General features: G+C 40.5%; 1 protein-coding gene and 1 long non-coding RNA gene across 3 annotated transcripts in view; one reads left to right on the top strand and one right to left on the bottom strand.

The window, feature by feature from the left end:
* Nucleotides 1–11,175, bottom strand: part of LOC124413371 (small conductance calcium-activated potassium channel protein) — a 148,466-nt gene extending 137,291 nt beyond the window's left edge. For both annotated transcript variants that reach the window (XM_046893903.1, XM_046893904.1), the window contains exon 1: nucleotides 10,442–11,175. The gene's annotated coding sequence lies outside the window, so the exon portion shown is untranslated. The remainder of the gene's footprint in view (nucleotides 1–10,441) is intronic.
* The window catches only part of LOC124413383, a 114,068-nt gene that overhangs the window by 87,380 nt on the left and 12,852 nt on the right, over nucleotides 1–13,836 (top strand). The gene's annotated exons all lie outside the window — the stretch shown is intronic.

Genomic DNA, 13,836 nt, shown 5'->3' with positions numbered 1-13,836 from the left:
TGCATTTACTTTAGGAAAGTTGACTGTGAAACAATGAACCTCAGTTAAAAAACAAGGTGATCGTAGTTCATAAAGAGCAAAGGAAGTTTGTATTATTGAAAAATTCAATCAGTGCTGGAAATGTTCTTTCATCTGCACAGGTCAAGATAATCGTATAAGGGATTCGAGGATCTCTCGACTTTTGCATGAATACTTAAACAACCTCCGACGTTTTTACTCGTCCGAGTTATCCCATCGGGCTAAAGATATAAATGAAATTTTTACGAATTCAGCCCACGTGCCACGCAGTGTGACCCAGCTTCTAGCGGCAATGTCACACGGGGAAGATTTTTCACGAAGAAATCATTTGAAAAAGTAACTTCGGAAGATCAACCGCGAGATAAATATAGACGGGGACCCGATCCGTGTTAGATTTACGTTACATCCGACTATCTCTCGATATATACCTGTAAGGCCTGCGAGGATTTCACACGCTTCTAATACTCATCTGAGTTTGTATGGGTGATCCACGAAGCTCCGGCAGAGCGCCAACTTCCCTGACTATCATCAACATCCGAGAATAATCTATGTTCGATACTCAGTAAAAGGCGACGACCGTGAAGGCAGCATATATAAATTATTTTTTTTTTTTTCAATAAACATACGCCTGCGGTTTAACTCTAAAATCTTCTTATACAAAAGATTCCATTTGAAAAGCTAACATATAGAGCTTTGCGCGGGTAAGGAGCTTTCGTAATCAGTTTTCCGGAAGAAAAAGAAAAGAATGAAAAAAAAAAAGAAGACGTCCACCGTGAAAAGAAAGTCCCAAGCCGTTTAACAAAGGGACGAAACCTGGGAACTTCAACTCTATATATTATATAAGGTATATATACATTCTCACCGAATTAAAACCAAGAGAATAGTATTGTACCTACAGTGTTAGGTGTGGTGGTCTTAAGATTAACCAAAATTAACTAGCGTGGACTGCTATAGGACAACTTTTACTGTCAATTCAAAAATTTACCATCAGATGATGTTAGATTGACACCAAGTTATAGTCCATAGAAGTCCATACTGCATATTTTCACATTGAAACTTAGGATTTCGTTTTACATAACCGGAGAAGGAACAACTTGCACCAGATTACCCGACGAGTCGTACAAAAATGCGTTCACTTAAGGTTGTTGGTTTGGTGCGGATCTCTTTCGCGTCCCTAAATCCTCCGATCACTCAACGTGAGTCAATCGAGCCCCTCTAATTTTCCCTCTTCCAGCGCAATGCCACCCGTGGCTGAAAATCACCCGCTCGTATTCCTTGGACCTCCGGTCATTCCCACGTACGTCCAAATACACAGGATCGCAAACACACGGCCATAGCTTAACGAGCCGACGTACATCTGGACTCAGTCAGTCCGGCGCTGAACTATCGGAGGCATGGCAGCTTTTCCCGATCAATCGTAAACGTCGGCGAGAATTCTATACGACGCGTAAACTGGCGAGTGGGTCAACGTCAACTGCCGTCAAGGGGACGACTGTCTTCCATCAGTACTTTATTCCGACGACCGTCGAGCTGTGCGCTTCATCTCTTCTGTGATTGATGGTACACCGAGTCTAGAGAGAGCTTTTCCGCTCATCCATCCCTCATCATCACGGTGGTGCCCTGAAGGTCACTCATCATCCCTTCGAGTGTAACAAGTACTAAACGGGATCCGCACTGCTCGGCTCGGCTCGGCGTAACGTACAAGTCGAGTCTTTCATCCGAGCACGTGATTCACGAGGGGAAAATCTGGCTCGCAGTGCAGGGCGTGGCAAACGAGCTTAACTAACTTGAAACTACTTTGCCCGAGAGAGACGAAGACCCACACGTTGTTACACTATCTGCAGTACCTTAGTTCGAGATCTATATTCAACGTCGCACCGGTACAACACGCGAAAGCAATCTAGACTCGCGATATGTGTCGCGCCGGAAGTATGCAGTCACCGTAAAGTACAGAGTGTGTATATATATATATATATATATCGCACGCATCCGCAATAGTACGGCGTCATGGTCTTACGGCCGTCGACCGTGCCAATAAACTTGGGAAGTTCACGAGCAATTCAACTGACTAAACGACGATGATCAAGCTACACACCGCCGACGCACTAGCACTGGTTTCGCGTCACATGGGGACAACCATTTCAGTGGTTTGCCATTGGATTGAACTCATATGAGGTGACTTCTTCATTCCACCTCTCGAAGCTTTCTCCAAAGTGATATTTGATTCGACGGAGATAGACGATCTTCTTCGACCGCAATTTTTGAAACGACGTTGAAAGTGGAGGGAGGAAGGGTCGGAGATGAGACGATAGAGCGGAACTCATACGTCTGCTACTAGGACCTTTATACACTCTTAACCGAAAAATTTCTTCACTACATGGTCAAAACGTTCTGGTAATTGCTGATACTTACGGATAAGGAAAAATGACTTTGTCAGTAGGGGAAACTTGCTTCGTCATCATTCTTACTGTCAGTGTATCGTGCCACTGTTGAAACAGCGCCGATAATTTAATATACGAGATTGATTGTTGACAGAGAATACTGTCATGGTTATTGATCCGAGGATTGGACCCTCTGTCCATTTATACCGGCTCGGTTAATTAACGAGTTGAATTGAAAAGCTGAGCGTATGGATGGCAAACGTCAGCTTCAACCATTTCGCCCCGTCAACTCGATTCAAAAATCATCTCGTTATAACCCCTCCATCTTCATTTTACAGTGATAATCACAGTGCTATACTCTTCGTCATTGATACGCGAACAGTCGCACACAGAAACTCCAATTTACAAACCCTGCTCGTCCTTGTCTGAAGTATTTATAAGTCTCAAGATCCATCCTACCGAGTGCTTTGTATACCAACCCTCGATTGATTGATTCCCACCCAATTCAATGGCACAAAAGACTCGTCAAAAGCTTTACAATTACATTCACAATACAGCCAAAGTACGAATCTTTGCTTTGAAAGGAAATATTCTGGTCATCGAGCAGTCGCAGATATTTTTTATGCTTTGCATCGACATGTGCATCGAATCGCATAGTTATCACCTGAGGTTCTTGCTCCGTGAAAAGAACCTCGGAAAAGGTCAGTCGGAGGTCACGCAGAGTGTCAGGCATAAACCCGCGATCTTTGCGTCCGTAACAATCAACCTGCACCATAAAATATATATGAGCAATACATTTGATATTGTTGTTGCAAAGATAACGGATAAACTGAACGGTTACGAGCTGGAACCACCTCATATCCTGCAGTTGGGGTAAAAATATCCAGAAGAAGGTTACATTTTCCCGCCCATCTGTCTGCGAGATTCCCGCCCTCGCTTTAGAAAGTATGCTTTCAGCGACTGAATCATTAGTAGGAACCGCCTTCTCCGCGAGAGGATGGTTAATCGTTTAAACCATCATTTTTCGTTGAATATCATCTACTGACGAGGGAAACAGAGGAAAAACACTCGATCTGCCATGAAATAACAACTACAGGCACATATATTTGAGGAGACTAATATTAGGAGGAAACGAACATTACACAAGATATATTTTGGCCCCTAACCAAACTGATAAAGTAAATACTTGAAGCTTTAATCGTCGTGTTTTTTGCCACGGCGTCGCAGGAGATTGACCAAAAAACGTACGTTTCACCTGTCAAAGAACAGTTTCGATCTCCCGTCGGAGTCTGCTGAGATAAACTCAATTAATATAAGATTTTTATTTAAAGTGGCAACACTGATTATTTCTCTGCTGCTTATAGGTCAAAGGTTCGAGATAAACTGAGGAAATGGAGATTTACCGACCTCGATAACTGATTTCCTGAAACTTTCTTCGCTGCGGAATCAGCAAGCTTGCAGGTTAACTAAGAGGAAACTGAATGAGCTGCAGATGAAAGACCATAAATTAGCCAAGCAATCCAAAATCCGAAAAAGAAAACACCTCGTAGGTGATCGGGATTTGAAAAATGGTCAAAAATTCACCAGCCCTTCCGGCATAGCAGCTTTCTGAATCTTTCATCAGATGGAATACAAGCTCGAAAGAAGAGTATGATAATGTTTTCTGCTTTGTTTTTTGCGTATAAAGGCACACTAGCTACCAAAAATAACAGTGAATAACAAAATGAATATTTTCTTTATTTTCCCGGACACGCGTTGACGATATTTATTTACCAGAGCAATTATCATGGACGGTCAATTAAGGGTAAACAATATGTCCTGCACATAAATGGCGGAACGTTTATCTACAATAGCTGAAGAGAAAAGTGGAAAAGCGAACACGACTTCGGGTTATACTGGCCGCAGGCATTGAATCTGCAGATGCCGGGGCTCTCAGAATTCAAAACAATCACGAATAAACTCGCTCGTTCCAGGCTCTTTCATGAAATAATTATCCAAGGCATCGCGTTTGAAATTAAAAACGCAAATTTGCTCTTCAAATATTATGTAGGCAGCGAAGATAACGAAACAAAATGTCGGTTCTCTGACGCAAAATACACTACAGATGTACCACTCGCTGGTAACATGTGCCCGTAATCATTTCTGTTTCCTGGGATATTGCGAAGATATTTTCAGAAATATATTCTTGATACAGGAGAAGAAAAAAATGGGTTCTTTTAATTTCTGATAGTGAGTTATTGAATATTGTGTGGATTCTAATCAGAAAATAACTACGGTTCACTTTTCAGAAATATTACCAACGGTGTTCATTTTCTACGACTGTATTCACTTTCCAACGCAACTTAATTATCAATAGAAACGACATTAGAATTATTCCGAAGAAAAATAAATAAATAGAAATATAAAATTCAGCCAGCAATAATTAATTGATAAACTTCATCTAAATCCGGGGAAAATTCTTACTGAATAGCATCAATTAAATAGGCGAATCTCTGTTGAAAATTAACAAATTTCTGGAAGCTCGTTTCAAAGTTATGAAGGTTTTAAAATCGTCCCTTCATTCTTGTGAATTGAGATTCCCCTCGACTGCGTTACGAGTTTTTATAAGTTGTACAACTAGCTTCCAGAATGCCATGAAATTCTATCATTAAATTTTAATTACTTTAATTAGACGTTGGAAATTTTTTCACCATCTTAACATTGCTGTAGTCCTAGGTCGTTGTAACCTTTAATGAAAATTTCACCCAGGCAGCAGAGAGTGTATTACATTGTAATACAAAATCGAAACTACTGACAGTCGGTGGCTATCAAATTGACTGACCCCACTTACACTGGAGAGAAAAAATTGATGTCTAAAATAAAAACCCCAGTCCTATGGGCATCATTTATTTAAACCGTATTTGATTGGACGGAGGGGAGCCAACCCTTGCTATTTATGGACAAATGTATATAGACATGAAATTATTCAACTGCTGACGTGTAACGTGAATGGAAATATTTCAGGAATTTTCCTGCTAGAACATTTCACCAGCCAATGGAAGAAATGGACTTACATCACGTGCAGAACGGTGAGCGTGATCTAGTGTAACATACGTAAACTGCGAAACTGTCAGCCCTTTGGATAGATTTTTTTTTTCTTTTTTTTACTTTCTTTCTTTGCAAACTCCCTTTATCCATTAGCGTCCGGGCAGACTTTGTTATTCCTTTTCATTTACCGACCGCAGAGGTAGGTTTGGTTTAAAATATTCATGCAAGAATATTGTACCACGCCTTTGAGAGCTCTGCATGTCTAACAACTCTGTGCGATTCTGCAGTTCCAATTTTATTCGTCTTTCAATTTGAAAAAAAAAAAAAAATATCTGTTTCTCTATCATTTATATTTTTGTTATAGATACAAAAATACCTTCTTTGTCCAAGGGAAGAAGACTGAAACGTGCGGCATTTTGATTGCGGAGATCTAACAAATATGTCGACAAGAGAGTGAGTGTTTTCAATTTTGCATTCGCATCTCGTTACGTGAAGTAAATTTCTTTGTATGTTATTGTTAAGGGTATGGAAACAATTTTTGTGGATGGAGTGCGGACGAAAATAGGAAAAAGAGTAACTTCTTGGTAAGAGGTCTCTGAGTCTGTACAATGCCGGTGGATTTTCGCGCATGAATATGTATACCGTGGATTACCGTGAATATACATCCAGCATATTCTACGACTCTGCATATCGCCTAGCTCTGTCCGCAGGCAATTGATTTTCCCCCATAAATTCTCTTCCCTCCGACCGCTCATCTCTTCCCGCCTACTCTAATACCTTTGTCATTCTATAACAATTTTTTTCATCCATTTATTCATCGACTCGTCTCGAATAACGAGAATCGAAAGACCATCTTTTCTCAATTATACTTAAAAAAACCTTCGATTTTCATAACCGATTAATGTTCCCTTTAACGCGCCTAATTTGAAGGTCTGACTGTGCAACCAAGCGTCACTGCTCGAATATTGCTTCGGCAAACTTCGGACTAACTTCAATGAAGTTACATTCCAATGCTAAATAAGCACGTGCTTGCAACGGTGCAATAAAAAGTCGGGCTCACGAGATGCAAAACCGACCTAACATCGATTCTTCCTACGAATCGCACGTCGACGTGCACACATTTCAGTGGTCGAGGAGCAAAACGCCGATACCTCAAGTCGCCCCGGCATGCAGCATCAATTTCTAAGACCAGACACCGCGTGCGGAAGAATTTAACGACCTTGCTCCGACATGGCGTTGACTATATGTAGCTACAATAACTCATTCCCCGGAGAAATTTCCGCGCAACAAATCTCTTCCTCCTCCTCTTCCTTCTCGGTCACGAGCTGCAGACGAATTCCAACAGGATTAACGGTGGCACTCGAGTGTCCCTAATTGGATCCGCGACATTCTTCTCGAGGAAAAAAGGGGGCACAAACTGTGATCATATGCCTGTGGATATTCCTAGTCAATGCAAGATCTAATGCGCGGAAAAAAGGATGCAGGCTGACAATTCTACAACGACTCGGTTTCCCGCAAGCTCAAATTCTAACTCTTATCCTATTACAGGCCGTGGCCTCTCCATGTCAGGCTGTAGGTATCCCCACGACTCTTGTCGTGACCTCTTTATACTCGTGGCCCACATACATACTTATGAAGTCTTCCTTTCCGCGGCTCGAATTAATGGTCTCACAAGCTCCAGTCGGCACAGGGCTAATTAGTCGATACGCCATTCTCATATACCCGCCAAGATTCGTTTCCGCGTTGCTCGTTCGCAGGACGCCTGCAGTTGGACTATTTGCGTTTGGAAAATTGCGAATATCGGCTCCCGTTGGCCTGCGGTTTCGACGCCATCATCCATCTCTTCGACACCGGCTACAGGCATAGAACGAATTTAAATTTCATCGTCGTGCCAAGTTTCGGCTGCCGAGAATGTGCGAGTACTCGTACATAGAGGCAACCGTTTCCCAGTTTGACTGTAAGCTAAATTTCCGGCTTGGAATTCTACGCTGTTTTGGATCTGACCGCATTACGATTATATATAGGTACATGTACCTCGGTATTTCTGTGTCAGTGTGTGTATAATGCTAGAGATTGATCCACCGTTCTTCAACTGTGCAATATATATAGACAGTTTATATACACTTGAATTTCAGAGTTTTCTGTCTAACAAAGATGCCGAAAGAGCTGAGCGCCCGTTAAATTTTACTCCCGGATTTGCTCCCTATACTCTCTTAGTATTTCCGTTTCATTATATACCCGAAGGTCGAGGCGGAACATTTTCGGCAATAGCTTTGTTGGACAGAAACGTGTTCGGGTAGGTCGTGATGAATGAGGATCGTATGTGAATATTAGCGTAACGATCTCGTCCGAGGTGATGCTGCGGCGCTTCTGCGTTTAATCTGTTCCATGGTTATGATCGAATGGGAAAATAAACGTTTCTTTTCTATCGTTTGCGGCTCTAGTAGGTCTGTTTTGAATTGCATGGAGAACGGGATTTACGATCGCTGCTAAATGAGGATCGCGGGATCGCGTCGCCTCTTCGGCAATCCGCCCTTGCAATAATAGCTAACCAAACAATATTCGCGTAAATTTTAGTACAATATTAGTGTTTGGATAGGTGCTAACCGCTCGATAATAACCCGTCGAGTCGAAATAAAATCGCTTAAACTAGATAATTACACGCAGCGTAGATAATCGCAAATTCTTCCCGCTGAATCGATTATATACCGTCTTTTGAACATGCGAAAATTGTTCAGCGATTTTTTCGTAAGTAGAAAACTGCTAGCTCAGGCTTCACCGATGCTATTTCAGTTTTCGCGTATAATATTTATAACAAGCCACGTTATTCCTTATACCACTAATCATTCCGCCTTTATGTCCACGGACGGAAACAAACCTCGGAATAATTCATCGTCAAATCTATACGCCGCGGAAATCTATACCTCGTTGTGACGAATTGAACAAGTTACAGCCCCACACACGACTTGTCACGACATCCATAAGCTGTTTTCACTTTCACTAACTAACGCAAAAGTCCACCGAGAACAGTATCAAATGATTTAGCGACACACATTGTGATACATGAACAAATTAATTCATGTTTCAAGGATTTTCACCTGACTATAACATAATTATACTACTATTATTGTTTTTTTTTCCCTCCGTTTCTGATACGTCTGGAAACTAAATCGATTAGGAAATGAATTGAAAATTACAACAATCGGGACGAAGTGCAAAAATTTAACTCTTGACCCGGTATTGTCTGCAGTTTCAATAATTCGTGTATAAATACAAGAAGCGTGTATACAGCCAGATGTATTCACGTTATACCTGGGATGCATGCGCGGGAACGAGAAACGTTCGCGTAGTATTACGAGCTCATTCTATATATTATACTCGCACTTGCCTATATAGTACCGTGTGTTACTAGTCCGATATATGTATACATCACGCCCCCAGCATGGGCGGAATCGGACATTGATTATTATAAATTACTCGGTACGGACAGGGCTGGGGGTGGGCAGCAATTCTATTGATTGGTCGGTTCCTTCAATATTATTTATTCAACGACGGCAGAAACAATGTGCGCCTATGCCGGATAAGTAGAAAGAGCACTATACGCAATTAGGCTCACTACGTGCTTGCCTGTGCGCTACCTTAATCTACGTAATATACCTTTCTCGTAACACGCGGATATAATTTAATACTACGCACACACGTGTCGTCCCCTGTCATACGTGTATAAAGTATAAATATACTCTCATGTGCATGATACGCTGCTTAAACAAGGCAGAGTTGCAGGCGTGTCCATGAGCTTGCCCACTGCAGCTTGGATTTTCATTTTCTCTTGACAGTTTTTTTTTTTTTTTTTTTTTTTTTTTTTTTTTTTTTTTTTTTTTTTATTATTGAAAAATGAAAGCGAAATATGATTTAAATCGCGAATAGATTTGAAGAAAATTGATGTGAAATCAAATTTCACGCCAAGCAGTTCTTTGCCTGCAAATATAACGAGCTATGCTTCGCAAAATTGCGAATTTCTCACAAGGGGTGAGAGTGTCAATTCCGTTTTGTTAAAGCAGAACTGTCGCGGTCGGTTTGAGCGCGCGCCAACGGGAAATGGATCTTGAATGGACCAAGGGATCAAGGGAATAACCTGCGATTCCGTCGGTGGTTTGTAAATTTCTGCTTCTTGACCGGAACCCTCGAAAGGGTCGATTCGGCCACGTGTACCTTACACAGAGCGAAATATCCATGAATTGAGAAATGCAATTGACTGAAAATGTTACGATTGCGATAACGCGCTGCCGCAAAGGGGGTAAAAAAATTGCTAGATCTTTTTCCGGAGTTGAACCGTCGCTTTCCGATCGCGCAATTCGACCCGGACAATACAACGACTGTCTGCGAAAATGAGGGAGAAGCTTTTAACGCACCTTTTAGCAAACTTGCCTGCCATTAGCTTGACGCGGTTATGTAATGAGAGAAGCAGGGAAAATAATCGCGGAGAGATAAAAAAAAAAAAAAAAAAAAGTAATAAAATAAGATAATGGCGATAACAATCGTCGTTGTTTCGTATCTAAATTCTGCATTAACGGTGACGTCTGCAGCTCGCGGAGTTTAAATCTATCTATACACCATCGGCTGCTACAACGTTATAAATAAGTCAGTACTTTCAGAAGCATCGGCGAATATACGTCACGCCGTGTGGCAGAAAAAGGAAGCGGAAAAACATAGAGGTAAAAAGGTTCTTCCAAGTTGGTCGGAATAAGGGCATTTGACCGAATGAATCTTTCATTTTTCTAACTTTCACTTCTTCTTACTAATACTTCCGGCAGCACGTCACTCGAAGGGGGAGGGAATTCGACTTGAAGCTAAATTTATATCCGTCTGTGGGTCGTCTTCGTATATTTTACAGATATATGCATTATATGGTATGTAAATTATCGACGGCGTCGAAAGCTTAGTTTAATGAGGGGTGGCAGTTGGGGGGGAATATAAGACAAGGTTATTTTTTATGTCTTGCGAATTCAGCTTACCGTGTTATTTTCTTTTCTTTTTTCTTTTGGCTTTTTTTTCTCTTTTTTTTCTTATTTTTGTAGATGATAATGGCAATCTGGTAAAACTTTAGCCTGCACACGATCACCGTTTCTTGCTCTCCTTTCTGTTCTCTGGTCTCTTTCTTTTCTTGATTACTTTACTCTATTACAATTCCTTTCTCGTTTCTATCTTCCCTTTCTTTAAGTTAAAAATTTTTAGTTTTTTGCTTCAGATTTTTTGTTGGTTTTATTTTTGTTGTTGTTTGTTTGTTTGTTTTTTTTTTAAATGTTTTTCGTGCACAATATGGACAATTGACAAACGTTTTTTTTTTTCGGCTCTCCGTTAAGGCAGATTTTTGTTTTCTGTTTCGCGGGTTTCTTTTTTTTCTTTTGTTGTTCAGGTATAAGGCATGTTATACTCCACACTTTCGATATGAATTGATATAATACGCATGTGCATATATTAATATACTGTCACGCCCGATTGGTTGTGTTTTGTTATTTTTGGATTTTAAATTTTTTCTTTTAATTTTTTTATCACGTTAGTTCCATAACGCCTAAAGCAATGATATAACAAGCGGGGACTGAATAGTTTCGGTGCAGGCGACGGCAGCAACAGCCTTACACACTTTTGGACACGCGGCGCAACACGTCGTGGGCTTAGCCGGCGCGCACAACGTCAACACTAACTCAAGCCAGAAACGTGGTGGACGTCGCGACGCACTCTCGAGGTCCGTCGGGCGCCGTCGGCTCGTCGACGCGCGCCTCCAACGACGACCATCGGCAGCACCAGCGGCGCCCACCGTCGTCATGACGACTCAAACTCAAAAATATATCCGTACTCGTCGTCGTCGTCGTCGGCGTCGTCGTTCAGCTACGTGCACTAATACACATGTAACTATGCCGATTCGTTTGTTTAAGTAAATTAATGGCGCAAGCACCGTCGTTATTACTCGTCTCATTTCACATGAAACGCCCGTCATTGTTATAAGCATGCAATGACCGAGTAGGTTTTGATTACTCTTCTGCACCAGTTCAACAGATCAATTTCAACCGAAAGCTCATGAATTTCAACCAAAAGCTCTTGGGCGCTGATCGCTCCAAGTCACCGGTAGACGTGGGTGTACTTAACAGTCATTCCAAAGAACCAGACCCCTAAGCTTCCACCCTTTCGCTTCTCGCCGCAAGGAAATTTATTTTCACAAGAGTCGTGGTATTTCAAAGATTTACTGTTTTAGGAGAAAAGTGTATACGGATGTATACGTATATGTTTGTGTATATGGGTGTGTGTATGTACGTATGGATCTGCGCACTCACACATTCTACTCCATGGCATATGTTCCTTAAACAACTCGGAGAAGTTTTTGCCATCAAATTAAGTTAGTACATCTGGATTGACAGCTTGTTTGAAAACTGTATCTCGTTGAAGAATATGAATTTATTTGTTGGACTAACTGTTCTTTGACGTTTCTTTTTTCCCCCCTTCAGCATACCGTGAGTGAGAAATTGATGGTTTCTTTATTTTTATTCATGGATTCGAATCTTTTTCACTTAGAAATTACCATCCCATATCCAGATCGAGAGAATAATTGATCAAAGAGTAGCGGATCAGGTTACACTCATCAATCAGTGATAGAACCATTAGGGATCAGTATCGTCGGTATATACAGTCATTTACAGAGTGAAATGTATCAATTCGAAATTTCAATTGTATTGCATTATTGCGGGTCGATAAAAAGCACGGCTCAATTTCTCCGCGTAAAATGGAAAAATATTAAAGTTACCGAGCAGAATTAATATCGATTATCGTAACGTGGAGTCAAAATTCATGCTATTCCATGCAATCTTTGAAATCTCAGAGTCTACGGTATACGCACTTTGTCAAATTTAGAGGTCATGTCAGTGGTTTGATTATTCTCTCAGTATCGTTACTCACAGAAATTGTGCAAATGGAGTGTTGCAGTTGCTCGATCGAATAAAAAAACTACCTCCGATTATTTTGTAGGATATAATATTGAAGAAACTATGTTAAACGCTGTTTAACCGTTGTTTTCTTTATATTCCATGACTTTGGTAAAATGGAAAAATATTTAAAACCAATTAAAGTGATTGATAACGTTGCCATTTTTCACTGATGGCGAAAAAACATGATAATTATACAATGGAAAATTTGATTCCATTAATAAAGGTAAAAAATCCTTCCGACATTAAATTACCCTAAATTTTGTGGAAATAATTCCTTGATAAAACGGTTTACGGAGAGTGGCTTGGTTCGAGAAGTATTGCTTCGAGGGACGGCGGGTTACGGCGAAACTTAAGAAGCCAACAAGGGAGAATTCCCTACCTAAGTTTGTTGAAACGACGAGGAATTTATACCCCTATACGTGGCTACATATTAACGTATAATTGCCCGTGACGTACTTTACGTTTTACGACTTCTTTTTTTCTTATCCAAATGGTAACTCATTTTTTTGCGTTACGAGGCAACTTTATACCTACATTTATATAAATATATATATACGTCTGCATTTTAATACCCTTTTGTCACTGTTCTATTCTCTTGTTCCGAGTTTACGACTCGTGTGAAAAGTAATTTATAACTCAACAATTGCCGTTGAATTGCACGGCCTTATTTTATTTTACACAATATCACACCGTGAGATAAACAATTACCTTATCACTCAATGATATACGTACAAGTACCTATACAGTCCGCAAGATTCATGTGCTCTTCTGATTAATTACTTATGGCTGAAGTACCGTATTTATTGTGCAAATCAATACCACTCGATCAACCAAACTCGATTATTCAATCGGAACAATTTATGGAGAGTATGAATCTATTTGAATATCAACCGTACATACCTATACAGGCTCTTCACATTTTTGTTCCAAATATGCACATCAAATCGGTGCCAATTAGAACGCTGTTTCCATTTTTTACGCAGCCTTTGATCCATTTTTTACTTGGGATCTACTGTACTATCGGACGTCTGACAAATATCCAGATGGCAAGAATAAAGGTAAAATAACCTTCTTTACCAGAAAATGAATGTGTTATATAAGGGGTGAATTGAATCACGTTGAACTGCGGGGCAAAGATTTTTTTATTGCAGAAGCGAACAAAGGGGTATCTTTTCGTCGCTCTTTTTTCTTCTCATTGGTTTTAGTCAAACATAATTTCTAACCAATCTTTACTCTGAGCGTGAAAAAGTAAGCTTCACCTCCTGTGAATTTTTGATCCGTTTCATTCCCCACCGGCTCTGCCATCAGCGACAGAGTTTATTATTAAGCTGTATTACTAATTAAATTAGTAACACGCTGGCTTTGTTTTCTGTTAATGAACCGTAATTAAACAGCGCAATAAATTGAACGTCTGTATTGGAATATTCATG

Source organism: Diprion similis, chromosome 12 (genome assembly GCF_021155765.1).
Source record: "Diprion similis isolate iyDipSimi1 chromosome 12, iyDipSimi1.1, whole genome shotgun sequence".
Taxonomy (NCBI): domain Eukaryota; kingdom Metazoa; phylum Arthropoda; class Insecta; order Hymenoptera; family Diprionidae; genus Diprion; species Diprion similis.
The sequence above is the reverse complement of the archived record's forward strand: the minus strand, read 5'-3'. Positions and strand labels throughout refer to the sequence as shown.